The sequence below is a fragment of the Lichenostomus cassidix genome, chromosome 2 (genome assembly GCF_008360975.1).
Source record: "Lichenostomus cassidix isolate B80296 chromosome 2, HeHo_3.0, whole genome shotgun sequence".
NCBI lineage: Eukaryota > Metazoa > Chordata > Aves > Passeriformes > Meliphagidae > Lichenostomus > Lichenostomus cassidix.
The window spans coordinates 12,975,444-12,998,249 of NC_139482.1; the positions used below are offsets into that span (position 1 = coordinate 12,975,444).

The 22,806-nt window shown below is 40.8% G+C and overlaps 1 long non-coding RNA gene across 1 annotated transcript; it reads right to left on the reverse strand.

The window, feature by feature from the left end:
• Nucleotides 1–473: 473 nt before the first annotated feature.
• LOC146440823 (uncharacterized) lies at nucleotides 474–21,909 on the reverse strand. Its single transcript, XR_014849679.1, has 3 exons — nucleotides 21,599–21,909; nucleotides 21,282–21,422; nucleotides 474–646 (listed from the first exon to the last, which is right to left on the reverse strand). It is a non-coding gene; the product is annotated as an uncharacterized LOC146440823 (long non-coding RNA).
• Between the last annotated feature and the right edge of the window lie 897 nt (nucleotides 21,910–22,806).

Genomic DNA, 22,806 nt, shown 5'->3' on the forward strand with positions numbered 1-22,806 from the left:
TGATTAGTTTGAAGGTAAGCACAGTTGTCAGCCAGATCATTTATTTTCACATAATTTGTATCATTCTATCTCTAGACTGTAATGTTTTCCATGTCTGATATTTTTCCACATCTGCTCTGTGTGGGTAACTGAGAGCTGTGCTGCACCAGTTGCTGTATGCAGGGTATAAGTCAAGAGAAGCTGATTTTTGGAACTGGAGTGCTGTGGGGGAGAGTCTTGAAGCTACATTTGGTAGCTGGAGGCTTCTTTTTAAATCCAAGAGCCGCACAGTGTTGTGTTCTTGGTGCTGCTGGAAGTAAGAGATAAAATGCCAGCAAGGTGTTGCAGGTGGCAGCTGGATATGGGTTTGAGTTCATCCCAGCCTGGGCTGATTGATCAACAGTAACATAGTTAATAATTTGGAAATACACTGATACACTGGTGCACTCACACTTCAGAACAAGTAGATAACAAATATCCAGGTGCACACCTCCTTTGCTCCAGATTTTCTGCAATTATAGGAATTTATTTTCTTCAGTTGATATATACAAGGTTCATGTTTTTAAAACCCACCCACTTCTGTGTGGTGCTCCATCCCACGGATGTATTGTAGGAATCTTGCTCATTGTGGTTTCATGACCCAGTCCTCTGATTTCCAGCTGAGGTACTGAAATGACAGACAATGTAAAAGCAGTTAGAAAACCCTGTTCCTGACTGTCTCATGATTGTCTTCATTTTCCCTATGCTGATCATGACTTTGACTAATCATCTTTTTATCAGTTACCCCGAGTTCTCCCTCTGGCTTCTTTTCATAATCTCTTATTACTGAAATTTGAGAAACTAAGCTGCTGCTATCAGCTTTGTTTCAGGAGTCTAAAACTGGGTGTGATCTTTGTCTTGTCTCTCTTGAAGGTGTACACCAATCATGTATCAATTAATTTGGTGGATATGTACAGATTCCCTTATTTTCTTTGTGCCCTAACTACCAAAATCTTTATCTGATCACCCCGTCTTAAATCCTGTAGCCTCCCTCCCCACAGGATGGAGTTACATCTGACTGCTAAGCTAGACTTAAGTCTCTTCAGCACCAAAATGAGAAAGTTTTTCTCCTGCCTGCTCCCAGCCAGATTCCTTCCCTTCCCTTGACCCATTCTGCCACCTGCCAGACCCTGGGCTCAGCCTGACAGAAAGCTCTCTATTGCTAGCTGCTGGGTTAGTTTTTCTGCCTGTTTAGTGAGTTGGATATTCTGACTGTGGGGTCCAAAAAGCATCAGAGCCAAGGCAAAGCAAGGGGCAGCAGCAACGAATGAGAATGTGAAAAACGGGAAGAGTGTTGTCAGCACTGAGGATTATGAGCTCAGCTAGAGCTCTGCTGTTGAACTTTACCTTCAGCCTCCACTGACTGATGGAGCCCTTGCACAGTCCTCATGGTGCATAGTTTCTAAGCTTGTCTCCTTGCTTGTCACTTTGGGCACATTTCTTCTTTATGTTTCTTTCTCATTTCAGCATAAAAGTTTAAGCCTCTTGTCGTCACCTTGTATGCCTTCAGAGTTCTGCTCCTCTCTGTTAGTTTCTCCTGTCCTAACCCATAACCTTCATTTTACCAATAATACTTTCATTTCCCACCCACTTGCTTTTTTTCATTTAAATTGAGATATAGAGGCGTGTATATATATATATTTATATATATACACATTTGTTTTGTATTTGCCTACATACACAAAGATCCCTTCCCCAGCTCATCAGCAAGATGAAAACCCTCTCCCCAAAATATGCATCTTTGTATGAAAATAATTAATAACAATAATGTAGGACAAATGAAAGAAGCTACTGTTTATGGTTTGGATTGGTAAGGAGAATAATGCTTATTTGATTTAAATACTCAGTCACTCTCTTCAGATCTTTTTATCTTACAGAGTTAATTTTGTGCAACAGGGATTGTGTATTGCATGTATTTTTTGGGGCTTATTACACAGTAGGGACCTGACTCTGATCTTTGTACCCAAGCAGAAATATTTAATAACAGCAAATAAGAGTAAAGGAAGTAAAATAAAATGACATCTGTCTCCAGTGCTTGAAAACAGAAAATCATCAAAACTGTTTTTGAAGTTCGGCTTTTCTGAAAAATTACTTGTATTTTATTGGGGGTTTTGCCTAACCTAGGCAGCAGCAGTCTGTGCTGGCAGCAGCAGAGGCATTCCCATCAGACGTTTTCAAAATAGAACTGTCACAGGAATTCCAGCTGTCACCCTACTCACGATGTGGCCTTTGTTGGTGATGCTCTGGAGAGTATCTTTAGCTTTTCATTTCAGAAGAGGTGGTGGTTGTCAAAGAAACCTCTCACTGATGCCTTGTTCCATTACTTGTTGTATAAAATACATTTTTTCAGTGTGTGTCAGAGATCAAAGCATAGGTGGTTTCCAGAAAACTTAAAATGACCCCAAAATTTTGAAAAGAAGCAGTGCCAGTACAGAAGAGAAGATGGGCAGCATTCAGATGAATTCAGTTTTGATCTGGCCTTCATGAGGGAGCACAGCAGCAGAAATAGGAGCAGAAGTTGAAATATAGAAGCTTCCATTTGTAAGGCTCATCTCTGAGGCTGTCGGTGCTTCTGGGCAGGAACTGAGTCACCTCAATAGGTTGGCTGAATTCCATGGCTGCCTTTTGGATATCCCAGTGTTCTGCAGTATGCACTAAATAGCAGCTGGGGTCTTTTGTATGACTTCCACTTGGTAATTGAGTGTGTGTGGGGTCAAATATTTGAGAACATCCATCAGCTTGTTTCCCCGAACAAGGTAGGAATAGAGTGTCAGCAGGCAGCTGCCTGGTGGAACTTTATGTTCTCTTCTCCCTGACACCACACTGCTGGAGCCTACTATTTATTTTCTGGTGCCTGTGCAATGTACTTTTTATTTTTCACTTTTTTATACCACTTGTGCTGTAACTCTGATAGTCAGTCTGGTAAAAGAAGGAAGGTTTGTTAAGGGCAAGCTATATGTGTGATTAGATCAGCTGATATAAAATGTGGTCAGGCTTTCCAGTTTGCATGCATTTCAGCAAGTCTGATGCAGATAACACTGGAAACCATTTTTCCCAGGCTTCTGATATATCTGTCACAGCAGCAAAACAGATCTAGGAGTCTTTCTGCCTTCCAGAGCTACTCATTCCTCACCCCATCCCTGCATTGCCTGTTCCCTCAGAATGGAACTGTACTGTAAAGCCAGTGAAGATCTGCAAGTCATTTTGAAGTAACCAAACAAAAGAAAAAGTAATCTGTAATTATGTTAATGAATTAGTCCATTTGTGGGAGAAGTGGTGTTACCAGAGAGTTTCAGTATCAGGAGAGTTGACAGACTGAAATGAAGAAAAAGCATTTGCAGAACAAGGCATCAGAGGATGAGATGCTGAGAGAATTGCAATGAGCATAAACTTGATGTCTCTATTTATTCTGTACTATTTAATTCTAACTCATATTATAGTCGTATTTAAACCTAAATGTTTTGTAAGTCTGCCTTCAGAGTTGGGACTCAGGTGTAAGAGGGAATTACTGTTTTGCAGTAGTAAATGATAACTCAGATTTTTTAATTATAATTCTCGTGAGCTTGTTTTAGTGTGTAGAGGTTGACAGGTTTCACCCATATATGCTCTCCAAGAACCTCTGGCACACTGCATGATGTGTATCACATGCTGGCTGAAAAGTCTGATGGCTGAGGAACTAAGAGTATTTCTTGCAGACCTTCTCGGGGCAGGCTGGTAGCTTTTGCATTTCTGATTCTGGCAAGATGTGGTTGTATTCAGTGCTCTGCTTCTTTCCCTTTTTTTTTTAAGTCTGAAAGATTGAGTGTTTGCTTGAAAGCTCTGAGATTGGATTCTGGAGAAAGATCTGTCAAGGATGTCTTTCTTCCCTAATAGGCTGTATTTCTCTTCCATGCAACTGCCAGTTTGAGGCAATATGTGACAAACAGAAGTGTCTTGTTAATAGGAGTTTTCTCATTGTATGTGATGTTTGCTAGAGAATGAGCCTAATTACTTCTTATATTTCTCATGCTCTGACATGAGGGTAGCATTAATGCCTATCAGCTTTAGTGGCATTTAAGCCAAAGTACTGCTGTAAGAAGGCATGAAAAGTAAAAGCTGAAGTTTATCATTATTTGTTTCCTTCAAAATTCCTTGCTTCCTCTATTTCTGCCTACTCAGAGTGAGTAGTTTTCTAAAATGTGTCTAAAATTGAGACCTTCACAGCTGTGCAAACTGTGCAGCAACCAACCGTTTCAGGTGTCCAGAAAGGAAAGCTCTTCAAGAGCAGGGGCTTTTTTCAGAGTTAAAAAAAAGTCATATTTAAAATTCTTTTGACCCTGCATCATAGCAGGAGCAGCTGTCACCACATCTGACTGGGAGCCCTGAAGGATTAGAAAGAAGAAACTTTGTTCACTGTAGAAAGAAAAGTTCTTGTAGTGGTTTTGAGCCATTGTGCCTAGTAGTGGGAGCCCTCCCTAATTCTTCCTCACCCTCCCTTGAGCTTTATGGCATCCCCAGCTCTCACCTTGTCTATAAAGTTTTCTGCCTTCATGGTTTTCTTACTTTAATGAAGATAATTTTGTTTGTCTAAAATGCTGTCTCCCAGCACTTATTTACACAGCTCCAACCCTGTCTGCCTTAAGAGCTCCATAAAAATTTGCAGCCCTGCCCTGGCTGCCCATCCCTGTCCCCCACAGCCACATCTCTGCACTGGGACTGCTGTGGGACAAGAGCCCCCTCATCTCAACCTGAGCTAAACCAAGACAAAGAGAAACAATTCGAAATAATAATCATAGTGCACAGAAGATCACTGTATTAAATCTGGCATTAAATGTGGAATATCCTTTCAAAGGGGTTTTTTGAACTTCATTAGGTAGAATCTATTAATACAGGATGCATATTGCAAGTAAAAGTATGTCTTGCAGCCCAAAAGAAAGGCCTAACAGCTCAAGCAAGGGGCTAAAGCATGGTAGAGCAGTAAGAAACACATGTATTGTTTTGAAAAACATATTAAAATGAACTACCTAACTAAATTAAATGCTTCTGCCTTCTTAAAGCATGTAGCAAAAATAGCAATGATTCTCTCTCTCTCCCTCTAGTTTTCAACTTTCAGAAAATAGCAAGTTAGAAGGAGGGAATGTCAAGTGCATACAAGATGAGGAATTACAGGCTTGAGAGGGAGAAAGTCTGATTCCACACTGTTGTGTGTGATGCTGTTTTCTTAGGTTGCTTCTTGTAAGTTAGCGTTAATAATCTGTATTTCCTTCCATATATTTTGCTAATAATTCTGGTGCATTTATGTTGGAGAATAAATTCACTGACTGCACAGTAAGAATGTTTCCTTGACATTTTTTTGTGCAGCTTTAGCAAAAGTGTTTTTAAATTCAAACTTTCATCTCAGACACTGCTGCTGTTTCTGCAACTGAGTTCAGATCATAAAACTGCCTTAATAAGAGTGGACCAAATTCAAAAATAAATCAGTTTTAATTGCTAAGTAAAATAAAATGCAAAACCTAAAGAATTTAGACACATACTTTAAGTATCTCAAGATTAAAAATTGTCTTTTAGTGCTGTAGTAACAAGGCATTAACATTAATAACAATTATAGTGAATAGTCTCATTAATAGTAGCACAAGATGTTACTATTAGTAATTAAAAGTATATATTAATTTAGTTTTCCAGTAGATGTCTAGTGTTTTGAGTACTGTTCCTATTTTGTATTTGACAATATACATATTTACAATCAGTATTTCCATGTTGTGTCACATCATTGACATTTTCTTCTCTCTGACTTGCTGGTTATTAAAGGCATGGACACATCATGCTCATGTAGTCAAACCTTACAGAGATTGAGGCAGATTTCCTGCCAGTGCAACGTGGTGTTTTAGGCTGAGTGAAGCCTTCCAGGAGAGAATCACTAAATAATTGATCTGCTTATGTGTCTCAGTGAGCCATCATGCTCCACTTCACCTGTGTGTGCTTGGCTGAATTCCCCATGGAATGAAGGCTGGAGCCAGCGAGCTCAGAGAACGGAGGGGACAGAGTCTCCTGTCTGTCTCAGCATGGACAGGTGGTGAAGCTGTCCTTGCTCCACCAGGCTCCTTGGACACAGCTCCTGGGATCACAGTTGCTAGGGCCAGGAAAGCTCTTTGGATAGATCTACATCTACTTTGTTTTATTTTAATGGCAAACCCAAACAGCTCTTATTCAATCAAGACACGAGGATCATTTAACAAACTAACCAGCAGTTTGCTTTAGCGTCTCACCGATGCCTACACAGGCATTTAGAAGTAATTTCTTGTACTTTTAAACCCTGAGGGAGGTCTTTTGCTGCTCTCCAGGCAGCAGCTGGCCTGTCAAAGCAGCAGGCAGCAGGCAGACTCAGCCTGGTGAGGCATTGCAAGCACTTTTCCTGCTGTTGGTGTGTTCACCAGGGTCATTCCATGGGTCTGTTTCTGGAATGCAGGATGACGACGCTGCTAATTCACCGCTGGAGAGTATATTTGTAACATGGTTGAAGGGAGCAGCTGGTGCTTGCTGAAGTCCCTGTAAAATTTGTTGGCAAGGGAGTAGCAGTAAAAAGCAAGTTTCATGCAGAAGTTTTGTTTTTAAGACTCCATAGGTGTCTGTGATGTTTCCTTTAGAAAGAAATATTTAGAAAAATATTTGTGTCCATCTGCTCTAAGAGAAAATTGTCTTCATGTCAAATTGCTGTAGGTTTTGTATGTTTATTTTAACCAAGTAATGCATTGTTCTCTGAGATTAATAGAAAGGATTCTACCTGAGATATATGTGGATCAGTACTGAGTATTCTGCTATGACACTGTGTCATGGAGTTCCCCTGGCAGCAGCACCAGATCAACCTCTGCCCTTCCTTCAGCTGTGTCTTTCAGACAAGGTGTATGTTCATCCAGAGATATCAGTCTTGGGGTGGAAGCCACCAGAGATGCTTGATGTAGCTGGACCTGGTCACTGGAAATGGTCACATTGGGTCTGCAGTAGTGTTTTATAACAGGACTGATATCTTGATAGAAAAACACAAGTTCTTTGTAGTGAGGACATAGCATGGAAGTGATTATGCAGCACAGTAATTACTTGGCATTGAATTTTTTTTAAGTGGGTCCTGAACTTGTCTATGCAGACTTTCTTGTAAACCACAGTAAAGTGTCAACCACATTTGAAAGCCTGTCCTTCAGGAGAAGCTTTTTGGAGCAAATGTTTGCCAAGAGCTGGGCAGCTCAGTGCAAAATGGTGACATTACACAGATACACAAAAAAACACCCCAAAACCCAAACCCCCAACCCAACAGAAGAAATTTGTGCTTACTGTATCTGTGATTGATTGGATTCCAGTATCAAATCACAAGAGGTTGCCCTGAGAGCAGATCCTGGTGATTCTTGCCACTGTGTAATTCATGCTGCCTCAGTGAGAGCTTCCATCCCAATCTACAGGTGTTGCTGAAGTAACTTTGAGGAAAAACCTAAAGCAGTGTTCAAAACCCATATAATTTATAATTATGTATTTTAGGAACTTTCAAGCAGATTCAATAATTGGGAAAGACAAAATAAATTTCCCACTTGTGAATTTCCTGGACTTGCTGTTTACAAATTTATCACTCTGTGGCTACCAATTATGCCAAATATTGCATATACACTCAGTGGGCTGTCCCAAGGCACTGTGAAATGACTTAAAGCTTCTTCATCAGAAAGGATACATTAGAGAAGGAAATACAGACACTTTGGTTTGGAGTTGAAATGAGTTCAAGTTAACGGAAACAAAAATATAAACCATAAGACTACAAATTATTGCTCAATTGAGCTAAGTGAAACCACCAAATCTTAGAAGCAGAAATGTTTGTCTGTGTCACTGTTTGATTTTTTTACATGATATATGTAAATATGTAATCTGGTGGTGATGTATAGAGAGAGTGGATGGGGAGAGGATTTCACCAGCAGCCAGGGATGGGCAGGGTCAGGCAGCTGCAAGAGCTGGGCATGGCAGAAAAACAGTGCAGCATTCTGAGAATAATGCAACTGTTTTGAAAGGTAGTTTTCAAAAGAAGAAGAGCCAAGGGGATTCATTTCTCTCTGCTGCTGCTTTGTGGGCAAAAAAAAAAAAAACCCAAACCCAAATCCAAATCCAAAGAACATTAACCACCAAGTTGTTAGAGATGTGAAAATGAGAAATCTGTCAGCTCTAGTGGAGATTGCCAGATTTACACTAATGTTGCTGTGCTCACAGTCTGGCTGCAAACCTGCCTGAAATTGCATGAACTAATCAAGAATTTTGTTTCAGATTGTATTTTTACTGCCATATGGAATTTGGGATTTATTTCCAGTGGAGGAAAGGGATATCAGCTTGATTTATTTAACAGCCCATGAAGTGCATAGTCAAGATCCAGGTCCTTAGTTTTATTACTTTTGTTTTATTTTTCATATTTAGATGCTTTATATATTTATATATCCATACTTATGTATAGATATTGTATTTTCATAGATTTTATATATATTCTATATGTAGCCTATATTTACTTAATTATTACTTTTATTGGAAAGTAATACACGCTACAGAAATTTGTGATACTATTTTGTATTTATGGAAATAACATGGAAAATTATATTATCTGGAAGACACCAGGAATGAAACAACAGGAGGTGGTTCTTTTTCACAGTCCCAGTACTTGTCCTCCCAGCCCTCTGGTCAATATGGACTTCTGTTGCCTTTTTTTATGTTCTAAGTAAAGAGCATAAATCTTATTTCATTTTGACTTTTCTTCCGACTTTTTTTCTTTTCCCAGAACATGTCTACAAAGCCATAGCCCTCATCTGCTTTCTACAGCCTTCCTCACCACCTTCCTCACCTACATCATTAAATTTCCAACCAGTGCAACAACTGCCTGATGTGGCAGTTCTTCTCATTTTGGCTAGATTGTTTTGAAAAGGAACTTAGCAATTTCTTGTTTTTATTCAGAATGAAGACTACCATAATATCCATGCTCTGCTCCTGTCAGGTTTCTTTAAACCTTCCCAAAAAGCTGTAATTTTCTTTAAGAAGCTCCTGAGAAAATTTTTGGTCAATGATCATCAGATATTCTGCGCTTGGCAGGACAGATGCAGCTGAGAATACATGGAACCTGTGTATTCTCAACCTCTCTGTGCCTGGTCCCTTCATTTTCTCTGCTCATGGTATTCCAGGTCAGCTTTGGCAGCTCCTGGGCACTGTCCTGGCCTCGGGCTCACACAGCATCCACCCAAGCTGCTCTTGTTGCTCTTAAATAAGTGGTGCTGGAGCTCATTAGTCCACTCCAGATTCTTCCCAGTGTCCTCTGTTGCTACTGGTTCTGAGTATATGGGAATATTATAAAGACACAATCCTGTCCAATTCAAAGGGGTTTTTGATGGAAAAACAATGAAAGGTTGTCATTTGTCACCCCCAAGGCCTTGCTGTGGCTTTGATCATGTGCCAGCAGAAGCTCTTTGCTGTATAGCTGTGAAATGGATGTGTGGTGTCGTGGTCTGCCTTGGGAGTGCAGGGCTGCATAGCAAAACAAGGGAAAATATGCAACTTTACAGGGAAAATAAGAAACTAATAAAAAAAAGGATGAGCACAGAAAATCTAGAGGTGAAGGGATATTTTTGCATTTCTTTAAATTCATCAGATTATGATCTAGAACAAACTGTGTGCAGGAAGGTATGACAAGTAATAGTGAGAGAGGAGACATTAGATCCTGCTGTAAGAGACAGAGGGGAAAAACTATCTTTTAGAACATATCAAGGTGAGATGAGATATTAGCAGTATGATGGAAATCTTTTGCTGGTAATAAAACCTGCAAAGGAGAAACCCTTTTTAAGAGAGCCCATTTGCTGAAATGGAAGACAGGCAGTAGACAGGCTGGTGACACATGAGAAACAGCAAGAAAGAATACCCAGCTGGATAAAGAAACCACCTGACCATCTGTGCCAAGAAAAGTGTGCACATGGCATCCTCTTTTAGAAACAATACCCCACAGAAAGGTAGGACTTGCCATTAGTTTCAGAAAAGGATTTATCTCAGCCTGATTTTAAAACTTCTATATATGACAAATCATTGATGATCAGACAGGGTCAGTCAGAGGTTTTATAATGTGTGGGCAATGTGAGAAAATTTTAGACAGTCATCTCAGAAGACATGGGCTGCTTCATTTCATGGTTTCACTTCTTGAGTTAGGAGACAAGGGCATGGCATGTCCCCCTTGCCCTGAGGGAGCTGAGGTGTTCTGGTAGCACCAAACTTGTCCCAGCATCTGGTGGCAGAGAGGTTGTCACTGGGTGGAGCTGGAAGCATTGCTCCCACAAAGAAAACCAGGGGGCTTGGAAAATGTGATTTGCAATCCCACTTCACTGTAGCTCTTTCAATTACTGAGATCTGCAATAAGCCAGCACATGCCTAAAAATGTGCCATGGCAAACAAATACATGGTTATACCCTGGCCCAATTCCTTTGTTTTCCTCCATGAGATCGACAGTGTTTTCTTGAATGTAAGACAGGCTTATGTCCACAGGCTAAATTTCAGTGCCCTGAGACAGAAACACAAACTTTGTCAAAAGGCTGAATAAAAAAACAGCCAAGGATTTCACCTCCAGGGCCCTTAAACAGAAGGTCACTGGGCTGACACTTGGAAAGAGATGACTATGTGCAGTGTTAGCTGGGAGGATTGTATGTATAAATAATGCAGTGGCTGTGACTATGTCTTCTTTACTATGGTTTTCCTAGTGTTTTATGGACACTAATCCAGTCTTTTAATCAAATGGTTTTAATGGACTAAGGAGAATGAGTGTGGTAGTGCAGAGTTTGATGATCAGAGTGACAGTAGATGGGCTAATTCTGAACAGCCTGGAGGTTTTAAGTCTGCACTGGAAGGTACTTTTTATCCTCTAGCACTGGGGGATCTGGAAACAAGAAAATATGTAATATCACATCAGTCATATAAATATTTCATATGGTGCTGGAAGCTGTGAAGAAATGCCATGTGGAGATTCACACTAGAAATACCCTGTCTTCTGTAGTCTTCCCCAAAACATCTGCTCCTAGTTCTGGAGTTACAATAGTGAGCTAGATGGATTATGGTTCTTGACATAGTATGGCAGGTTTTATGTTCTCATACATATGTGTTGGCTTAGTCTGGCCCGTGGCAGAAATGTATTTCTGAAGTGCTTATGAGTTAACAAAGGAGGAGTGAGGAAAACTTCTGGATTGGAGGATGAGGAGCCAGCATAAAATTGCTATGTAAATGTTAACAGAAAGGATGTGTGCAACACATTAATGAATAAAACTGGGTAGTTAAGGGTGCCTTTAGACTAAGAAATATTACTTTATAGTTTGTTTTATTTGAATCCAGATGATATTCATAGAACTGTAGAGTGGTTTGCATTATGTGTTCTTGTAGTCTGGGCCACACTCTGCTTGCAGGTTCCTGCTATTAACCTGGTGCACAAGGATTCTGATTGCAATACAGATTTAGAGATGGGAATGGAATTGCTGGGAATGGAATTGCACCCAGAGTTAGTTTTGAATTGGCCAGCTTAGAACTAATAACATACCAGATCACAGCCATTGATGAAATTCAGCTGATGAGAAAGATGCCCAGCTTAGATAAGTGTTCTAAATACAGAAACATGAGTAACTTGTCAGCATGTGCATTTATCTGTAATATTTACTAGTTCCAAAAGTTTATAGTGCTTTAATAAAGTAAAAATGTGAACTTGTATTATAGCTTACTAGTAAGTGTGCTGACCATTTTTTCAGAATTTCCTGTGTACTTTTTATTTCCCCAAGAAATAAAGGAGGGCAGAATTTGTCTGAAGCTGTGTCACTCAACATACAATAAGCCACTTAATCTAATACAGTATAGCCATCCTATTTCTCCACAAAGTTGATTTATTTGCTCCTGGAAAGGCTCTTCTTTGGGAAGAATGTCCTGGGTACTGTTGATCCTTCGTTACCAGCTGCTCCTGACCAAGTCAGAGAGATGGAGCAGAGATACTTGGAACTGCTCAGGGAGGTGCCTTCCCAGGATGCTGCCCCTGAGCACCTTTTGGGTTTACAGCACTGAAACATTCCCAGAGCCAAAGGAAAAAGGAGAGTCAGAAAATAACCTCAAGATCAGAGTGATTAAAAAGTGATCCTCATGTCACCTTTCCGATCTCTGACTTGCACTCTCCCATTGTGCTACACCCAGCAAGCTGTGCCACTGCTCTGCTCTGGAAAAAGCTTGGTTACAAGTCAGGGCAGGTTAGTTTAGGCAACACTCCTTGGAGAAGTCATTGCCTTCAGACGCCCATGCACACACCTACTGCTTTGTCCGTAAATAATTATATGTGCATTAGATTACTCTGACTCCTAATTATGACATACATTTAGTAAATTTGAATGAAATTGTGTGTCCATGTTATATTTGGAAATGGGCTTGGGTTTTTTTTAAGTTGAAAAAAAGGCCTGAGAGAGGCTGATTTCACTGATAACTTCTACAGTTCTCTCTTTCATCCACCTGTTGTGTCTTCTTGTAACACTTACGTGGCAGGAACTATTTCTATAGACTTTGAAAGGCACCCAGTGCAGCTGCTCATCTTGAGCCACAGACAGCACAGTCTGCAGGGCAGGAGGCAGCCAGAAAAGGGGCTGGCAGGAAAGCAGGGCACTTTATGGACCCTCCCTGTCTTGTATGCCAGCCATGCCTAGGAGACCTGGGGCCTTCCTATCACCTCTTCTTGTTTTTCCTACCTGAACAGTCCATTCAAACAAGAAATAGTCAAGTTAGGCATAATATTTTTAGGATTGGTGTCACACTGAGGAAGAGGTAATCCAGTTCTTACAGATAATGGGAGAATATCTTCTATTTTCCTTTTAATTCATGTGGAGAAGGAGGCATTTTTCAGTCAAATAACTAAAATGAAAAGGCAGCAATCTTGGAGCTTACAGCTCTTAAAATACCTCTGGCTCTGCCAGTGACTCACTCCATGGCCCTAAATACCCCCCAGACTTCAGCTTCCTCCTCTGTCAAAAGGGGAGATGAATACTTACTTGTGTTTAACTGCAGAGATGATGCAAGACTTAATTAGCTATGTTTGTTGAGAGCTCTGAAAATGTGGAAATGTCACTGCTCTTGATAATCTTGAATAGCTGATGGCCTGGCTTGTCAATGCTTTACTGTCGGGCCCCTCTCCAGACGTGAATGGGACACGTGAAATCTCCTGGGTTTGTTTGCCTGCCTTGGCTGCCCTCGGTGCACAGCTGAAGCTTGGCTTTACATATCTAAGTAGGTGGACAGAAACTTGGTGGTTTCGGCAGGGAGGGTCACAGCCCACCTGCTCCTGGGTGCACCGGTTCCCGCTTTCCTCTGGGGCCACCTTAGAGAAGGTGCTACCAGTGTCTGCCTCCTTAGCCTCAGGTTACATCTGCCTGCTCTACAACTGCGTTTTCTTTCTGTTTTGTTAACATGACAGCTCATTGGTGGAGGTTATTAAGAAATTATGGCTCCTCTGGCAGGACTCTGGCAGCAGCTGTACCAGCAGAGAGCTGCCCAAACTTACAAAAACAAATCAAAGAGGAACTTTATCAGAGGAGAAACACTTCCATGCCAGTGACCAGAACCTTTCAAAGCATGAGTTTTTCAAGCCTGTTTGGTTTTTTGGGTTTTGGCTTTTTGGGTTTTTTATTTAAATGAGGCTGCTTGTTCAATTATCCATGGGTTCAGCTCATTCTGAGGTCTCTCTTCCTGGGGCTCGAGCAGCCCTTGGAGAAAACCCTTGTTCAGGGCCAGAGGGTCAGGCAGGCTGCAGGAGGAGGAAGACTCTCTTTCATGAACTTGTTCTTACCACTCTGCAGTGAAGTTTTACACACCCAGGCTGTAAAATGGTTCTCAATGAACTCTAAGGCCCAAATATGGGCAGCTCTTCCCTTAGATGTACAGGAAGGAAGGAACTAGAAACATGAGTTTTGGATGCAACCACAGACCTTGGCATTTCTTCATACCTCTATTATACAAGAGCCTATATACCATTTTTAAGCTCATATTTCAAATAGCTAATGCATTTCACGTCCCAAGCACTTCATACATTGCCCACAACTTTAGTGTTGTTCATTAATACAAAGTTAAAGTCAGGCTCCTTTGCAGAACAGGTGGAGTAAGTCTGTGCAAGTTACAGAGGCTTTCAGTAGCTTTAGGTTTGTGGTCCATGGACCTCTGAGGTGTTACCACTAAGAAGTAGCAGACAAAAAATTCCCCACTTACTGTCAATAGGCTCCAAATTTTTATGAGGCATCAAAAGACCCATTGATAGCCATTCAGGGTCTACACACTGAAAAGGATTGAAACCACTGAATGTAAGTTCCCTTAAGAAAGGTAAATGGACTGTGGATATCAAGCTATCAAGCACAGATGGCCCACAGAGAGAAACGCCCAAGCAAGATGAAACAGTTACAACCTAAAATTAATCTTTCTGTAGTTAACCTCGTGTAATTTTGTGGTCATTGAATTACAGAATAGAAAGAAATGAGGAAAATGCCTGGGGCCAAAGTACGATTATGGTGATAAGTGATTTGGAAGTAATAAAAAAAAAAAATTGGTGTGCCCACCTAAATATAGGTTAAGAAAATAAAATTTATTGCCTATTGCATACATTTTGACAAAGTTGAAAGGATATACACATAATTAATTTTCTTGGAGGTTTTATTTAAGTGACAGTAATGAGACTTGCAATTCTGTACCTTTCTTTTAAGTTGTATCAGCGTGTCTGTACTCGAAATATGTTAACAGGTTTGTTGGAAAAACCTTGCTGTGATTGGCCAAGTTTTTATAAGCTGCAGCCAGATCCAGTTTGAACATTGAGATAAATATTAACCACTCTCAGGCAGAAAATCAATAAGGGTTTTGTTTTGGTTTCTTTCTCACTCTGTGACTAGCCTGCTATGGGTAGGTCATGCCACCCTTCCTACCCACCTCTAAAATATACCTCCCCTCAGAGGCTGACAAAAAGAAGATTTTATATGGTGACCTGGCAATTCCTCCAATGTGCAGTGCTATGTGGCACACATGAACATTCATTTCTCGACCTCTGTGAAAGAACAGAATGGTTTATCTTTCGCAGAACAAGCCATCATTGCTCAATTTTCTTTTTACAAGAATGCAATGCCATTGCTACTACCCATCTTCACTCCTCCCCAGCAGGCCAACATTTATCTCTGCTTTGCTGGAGATTAATTTTTCATTTCTACCTTTCCCATATCACCCCCCCAGTACTCTCAGGCTGCCCCTGGCTCCCTCCCTGAGCTCACTCACAGGCAGCACTTGTGGTGGGCGGTCATATTATTTCAAGCTCCTCAAGCTGGAAAACTCTGCCAGAGTGAATCACTTTGCTTTCTTGTTACTGCAGTTAGAAGCAAGCCAAAACTTGCCGTTCACGAGGTAACTTTCATTTTGTTCCCCACACTGTTTCTTTGCCCTTGGCTTCCAGAGCTGAGATTTTTTTCTCTTCTGCCAGCTCTTCTTGGATCCAAAAACAGGCTGAGTGAAGTAGTTACTAAAACTGTCTGAATTCAGGTTATTGCTAAGGATCTTTACTGTTTGCAGTTATCTATCTTTTAAACATGCTGGACTCTTCTGGTTGACATGAACAGTCAAGTTCAGTGCTGTGGGTTATTTCACAGTCTGATGAGAAACTGGTGATGAAATCAGGTGTGTCTGTGGCACAGTCCTGTATATTTATAATCAAAGCCTTGTTTTCCACTAGTGTGGGGTAGATCTTAAGCAGCAAGAGTTTTTCAGATCTAAATCCTATTTCAGGCTCACTCAAGCCTATCTGTGAAGCGTTTTCTTGGGTCCATGCATTGTTATATCCTTCTGTTGCTTTCCCTTTCAGCTTTGTGGACTTCCCATCCCTTTATATCCAACATTGCAAAATAATACTAAAGAAACTGATCCTTTTACACAGGTTTCTATTTTGGGTAGTGATACATGGAATGGAAGCTGTGGGTCATAAAGCAGAGTGTCTTCCTATTCAGCCAACTTGATTACAGATATTAACATGGTCAGATGAGAAATAATTGCATTGCTAGGGAGAAGTGAGAGCAGGCAGGTAGGGCAGACAGTCCAAAACCTGTGTCCATGTTGCTTTTGGCAACAGAAGATTTTGGCTAGAGAGAGAGATGTTAAGAGGAAGAAGAAAACTGCTCCTATGGGCCTCAGGAATCACTGTTGTTCTCTGGATTGCAGGAGAAAAAGCAGATGTTTGAGATAATAGACTGGGGGTTTGGGCAGGGAGGTGTCCAACTGTATTTTCTCGAGGACAGCAGTGCCTTACCAGGTGTCTTTCATCGTTGGGTGAAATGCTTCTGTAAAATAACTGCTGGGAATATCTGCACTGCTGGAAGCTGGAAGCATAAACTGGATCAGGCAGCTCGTGGAACAGAGCTCTGGAGTCCAGAGGAACATCTGCCCCCAGGGAGGGCAGGACTACCTGGATGTGTGAGTTACTCCTGGAAAGGCAGTGTAATCCTCCAAGCAGATATTCAAATATAAATATGAGCCTGAGCCTCATGACAGGGAGCCAAGTTTTCCTGCAGTGTGAAGGCAATTAGGCTCATGATGGATCCATTCTGCTCCACTGTGGATGCTGAAGCTCAGCGGGAAATGCTGTAGTACTGTACAAGTTCTCTCAAAAGTGAAGGCTGTTGGACTGAAGGCTTTGTCCTGGGCAGACTTTTCCTGAAAGTGATCACCAACACTCTCTGCTGCGGCTGATGAAACTGGTAGCTTTGATATGTCTTATATTTCAGGTAAGAAAAGCTTTTACTGACAGTTCCAAACAGAGCCAAGGGCTAGGTGGTGTTCTTTGACCAGTAAAAACTCTAGTGCAAAAAATATATTCTTCTTCTGCCCTTCAATAAAATCCTCAGAGTTCAAAGATACAAAATTATACTGCATTTCATTTATTTGTTTAAGGTTTTAATTACAATTATCAAAATACTGTGGGGCAAGCCAAGGCATAAATTATGTTTCAAATAACTGCCCTGTCTCTCGTTAGCAAGGTAACACAAGATGCACTTTTTCTTAAGCATTTCCAGAGTTTGCAGATATTAAAAAGATGTATTTGTCTCCAAGAAAGTACACCACAAGACTATTCAGAGCTGAATTTGTGCCCTCCAATAAGAAATTAATGGTTTCCCTGGTTTGATGTATAAGAAAGCTTATTAATTTGCTTAGTTGTTGTACCAAAGATATATTGAACAATTTTGCATGCATGGAAGTGCTGACTCCACAGCAGAATAGGTAGACACCAGCAAAATGAAGCTGTTAATCCTTCTGCCTATATAGTAGTGGTTCTGTGAAGAGAAAACTTTGCCTAGTCATTGGTACTGCAAAACAAGTGAGCTAACAATTATTAAATCAAACCCCCCCAGTCAAACCAGTAGTGTTGTGTTACACTGAGTTAGAGTAGACATAAAGCACTACACAAGTGAAATCTAGAGCAACATCTTTCATGTCTGATAAGTCTGGCACTTTACACCATCACTAAAATTATCTCCAGCCTCCCACGCACTAAAACAGGGCTTTACAATTAGTTCCACTAGTGCCAGTGAGAAGAGGCTCCTAATGATGCCAACAACTGCAGCCGAGTTTATCCTCCTGTATTTGCAGACAGGGGTTGGATCCTTCCTGCTTCCACCTGTGCAGCCCCAGGGAAAGGCCTCACTCAGCCCAGGAGTTCGGATATTTGGTTTTCTGTCCCTTCTGTGGGCACTGTCATTACAGGGGAGCTTTACCTTTTCTGTAGTAGCTGAAGAAATTTGAGACCACAGGGGACTGTGGCTTGCTGCAGGGATGGCTATTTCTCAGCTCTGGTGATTGGTTGCAAGGAAATATTTAGAGAGGAGAAAACTGCCAAAGGAGAAAAAGGCTGCATTAGAAAAGATGAACAGAAAGAGAAATCATGGTAGTGATGGGAAACCAGAGCTGCAATGTTAGCAGAAAGAAGCTCCTGCTAGGGCTCTATGTACACAGCTCTCACATCCCTCAGCTGGGCGTGTGTTTGTGCTTGCATTAGGGATGAAAAGATTTTTTTAGTAAGCAGCTGTGAATTATTGAATATATCATGGATCAGTAAACAAAAAGAGGAAACACGAAAATAGAAAAAGCAATATCAATATTGCATAAGCAGTACAGAAAAGCTGAAAAATGTCAAAGGGATAGGTGAAGTTAAGATCTGATGAAAAAGACAAATATGCAACCGGAAAAAGTTAGAAAAAATCATCGTGTCCTAAAAGATTGAGACATTAAAAGAGACTAGAAAGTATATTCACTGCATAATAATTAAAAATGCAAGAAGATGCTATGAATACAAAGCTGTCCTGTAAAGATGGGCAGAATATATAAAATATTTTCACAGTGAACAGCAGGAATCCAAAGTCACAGTCATCACAAGGGAAGAACAAGTCCAGGTAATCAGGTAATTGCTATGTGCAAAACAGGGTGCCTGGCAGTACGGAAGAAGGAAGAGATCTACACCTAGCAGATGTTTCTTGTCTGAAAAAAAACCCCCAGTCTTAAACAGGTGTATGAGTAGAAGAATCTGACCAAAGATGGAGAGGATGAGATCAAACTGAAAATTTCTCAGAAAGAAATCACTCTCTGCACACAGCTTTCTGATGAGGCTGTTATTTAACCAAAGGGCCTTGTGGCAGAGGGGCAATTCTAAGCAAATATTAGGAGTTTAAGTACTGACTTAAGTCATGTAATGTATGAGCAGTCACATTGACTATCTTACCTTCACCAATTTGCACATGTACAGGCATTCAAATCAACCATTTCACTGTGAATTTCAAAGCTTACGTGACTGAGCTAAAAACCATCAAATTATAAGGTAAATTTGTATAATAAACTTTTTTCAACTTTTTAATACATCCTAGGTGCTCCAAGCACAGGTAAAGATCCCAGTGTATGAAAATATGCAGAGACAGTTAATTTCTGGAATGAATATACCGTAAAAAAAAAAAAAGAGACAGAATTTTGCTAATAGGAAAAAAAATTGTCCACATACTTTGCTTGCAGTTATTCACTCAGGAAAAAATAAAGCAAACCTCAGAGAACAGGTGAAGGCAGAAGCCAAGTACACACTAAATATGCTAAAAATTCCTACTAGATCTAAACCAGGTTGAGATCTACAGGTAGTAAGCTGTGAATATTTACTGTTTCAGAAAATTTGGAAAGATAGACTTAACTAGATGACTCTCAAGCATTGCTAACACCTTCTCTTTTGCCTGAACTATGAATTCAAAGGGTGTGAAAGGCTCTGGCCAGGACAGAGTGTCCATCTGTAATGGTTCCCCTCAGTGTTGAAAGAATCGGGGGGAAATATCAAAGCTATTAATCTTGGAAGACAAAACCAGACGCCCTCACAGAAAGGAGAGTGACTCACAGAACAGGCAGCCCAAAGCTGTGGCTGGTGACTGCTCTGTGTCCTGCCATGGGCAAAAACAAGACAGCAACACAAAAAGCAGCTCTTGAGCTGCTCCAGTTTAGTAGCCAGGATTTTACTGTGCGTTGGGTGTTTCAGGTGCCTTTGGACACCGTGAGTGACACTGCTGTGATTCAGGGTGTGTCACCTGGCTGTGAGGTGAGTGACCTGCAGGAGTGAGGTGGAGAAACCCCCAGGCAGGGAAAACTGTTCCTCTCCAGCCTGAAGGTACCCATGTCCATCACAGCTGCACTTTGTAACACTTAGAACTGGAAAACATGGGCTCCCTCCACATCCCTGCTCAGCTGCTTTGGACTTTGAAATCTATTTCAGGTGGAAGAAGAGTGGAGAAAGCAGCATGCATTGGACTCTTATTTCAAGCTGTGGGCTGGAATAAGTATTGGATTCTTCAAGAAAAAAGTTGCAAGACTTTGGCAGTGTATTGTTAAATCTTGCGAGAAAGAAAACACATCTGCAAAATCCTGTGTCAAACAAATCACCTATCATGTTACCAGTTCAACAGGTTAAGAAGAAATTGTTTTCCCTGATAGAAAATAGTTGTTTCACCCCAGCAAATTTGAATCATTGAACTCTTTCAACAGCTTATATGGAATTAAACTCTGTTGGCTTCCCTGTGTACTGGTTTTGGCTGGGGTAGGGTTAATTTTCTTTATAGTAGCTAGTATGTGGCTATGTTTTGGATTTGTGCTGGAAACAGGTGAGGTTGGAATTTCTGTAGTGTGAGCAAGACAATTTTTCAGTCCTTGAGAGTAATAATATCTTCTTTGGGTATAATGCACTTGCATACCAATATCTATGTTTTACTTCCACTGTCCTTTTGTATGAAGCAACACACTGTACTAGTGATTCATTGTACTTCAGCTCATCAATTTGAGACATAATTTAAGTTCTTAGTAACTTATTTGTAAGAATTTTTTTTCCAGGAGAGAAAATAAACTTCGGATAACTTCACTGAGGTACATATAATTAACATTTACTTCCATAAGAGGGAATAGTTTTTAAACCTAGAATAAACTGAAATCCTAGAACAGATGACATGATGGATGGAGGTGCAGGGTCAGCTGGATTAGTGTGGAGCCACAGTGTGAACTTCTGGCAAATTAGAAGGCTCCTGACTTGGTAATGCCGGCTGCAGGAAGATTGGTAGAGCTAATCCTGTCCATCTGATCTATTTGTTTTGGTTTGGATGTGTGAATTAATCTGCTTTAAATTCTTCTCTCAAATCTGAACACACAGCCCCTGCTGACGGTAGCAGGGACCTGTGCTCAAGTGTGGTCCTGAAGACCATTCCGAAATTATAATGTGCGAGAAATCTTGTTTTTTAAAGATGCTCCTAAGTGTTTCCTTGAGCCCTGGAATGTCAGTTGCTGAAGGGCCTTTTTGCCCAGTGAAACAAGATGAGACCTGAGTGAAGACTTTTTTTGGCATTGAGCAGTGGCTCTGAAGCTGTTCTACTGCTGCTCTCTGCAGAGACACTCCTGCAGCTCCAGTCCCTGTGTTAGCATAGTCAACAACAGATTAAAACCCAAAAGATGATCTTATCAAGTGATTTTGTTGCTGCTGCTTTCAGCTCTTCTCACCTGTCGCACCTCAACAGGCTTGATATCCTACCTCTGCCAGAGCTAGTTATTTGACTTTGTATTGGAGAAGACATCTTGGCTTTGATTACAGATTTTGAATCTTTGCAGATCAATTTAAGCTGTTGGGCTTCTTCTGCGAAGAATTTAAATATCCTTGTGCTGTATAACACTGTACTGAATTTTGGAAAACTTACCCATTTACTGTCATCATCTTTTCAGTCTTGAATAAAATAGATTACTGGTGGCATGTCACAATCTGTCATGTATTTTAGCTCTTGGGGATTCTCCTATTTCATGTGAGTCTTCCTTTTTACTGATTTCAGCAGCTGCAAATACTTTTAAGCAAGGCAAGAAAAACAGAAGGCAATAAAAAGATGTGAGATGGAAGGAGAAGTGGCATTTGGTATGGAAAAGAGAATAAAATAGAGAAAGAGGAGGGGAAGATACGAGATTTTGAGGTTAATGAAAGGAAAATAGGAGAAATGAAAGAGTGAAACAGATCACGTCTCACCTCTTTCTGATATTTTTTTCTTATTTTTTTCTTCTCTAAGTCAAGAACCATCTTAAAAGCAGTGGCCAAATTTCAGCTGTCTGCTTGTGCCCCTTACCTCTTTAAAGTACTCAACTTTGGTCTGGTCACAGGATGTATTTGGAAGGTTTTAGAAGGTCACAAGATGTATTTGGAAGTTGTCAGTGAGTAGTTCTGCAGCAGCAGTGAAGGTGACCATGTTATCCTGGTCACACTCCCTGCAAGGAAATGTGTAACTCATTCCCTGCTGGTCCTTCATGCTTTGACACTTGACTGCTGGCCTGTGCCCTAGAAAAGGCTTTCTGCAGGTGCTATGGGACTTTGCTCGGGAGCAAATATTTATGCAGGAGTGACAGCATGTGTTTGCAGTGTGAGCAGCAGCAGGAGTGTGTTTAACTCCATGTGCAACAGAGATGAACATGTTCCAAGTGCATGGCTGTATTTATATCCCTCTAAATTCCTGTGCAAATTGGAAAGTCTCTGCTGTAATATCCTTACCACATGCAGTCCTCTCTGTTACCATCAACACGGGGAGAAGCTGAGCAAAGGATAATTTTCCCTCCAAGCTTTATCAATGTTTTCCTGCAAACATCAAGATAGTGGGTTATTGAAAGCCATGACACTTTCTCATTCACTTTCAGTCCAATGAGGATGAGAACAGGGTGTGAAATTAAACAGAGATCCCTGAAGAGGAACACCAGCTGAGAAATATATTCTTAATATGTTTATAAACCACATAAATAATTTGTGTGGTGGAATATATGTTCTATCATGTTTTGATAGGCCTTTTGACTAACATACCCCGTGGGTGTTCCTCTTCATGTCACAGGAAGGTATTTTTTCAGGAATGTTCATCAATAGATAAAACCTGATAGTGGCAAATAATTTGGCATAGATTCTCTCAAGCAAATGGGTTCCTCTGGCAGTATCTGAATTAGTTCCAGCTCTGGCAAGTACTTGACAAATGAGCCCAGTACTGTAGCTCTGTGTTGATATTGTTTATTCGTTATTTGGGTAGAGTAGATGGGGCCCGAGGGCCTGATCCAAAGCCCACAGAAGTCAGTGAAAAGACTCCACAAGCCTTTTTTAGTCACTGGAATTCCGTATTCTGTGTTTCAGAGATTGGAAATCTGTGCCAAGAACTTCATCAATAACTAAAAGGCTGGAAGGAAAGCAAAGAACAAATTTCT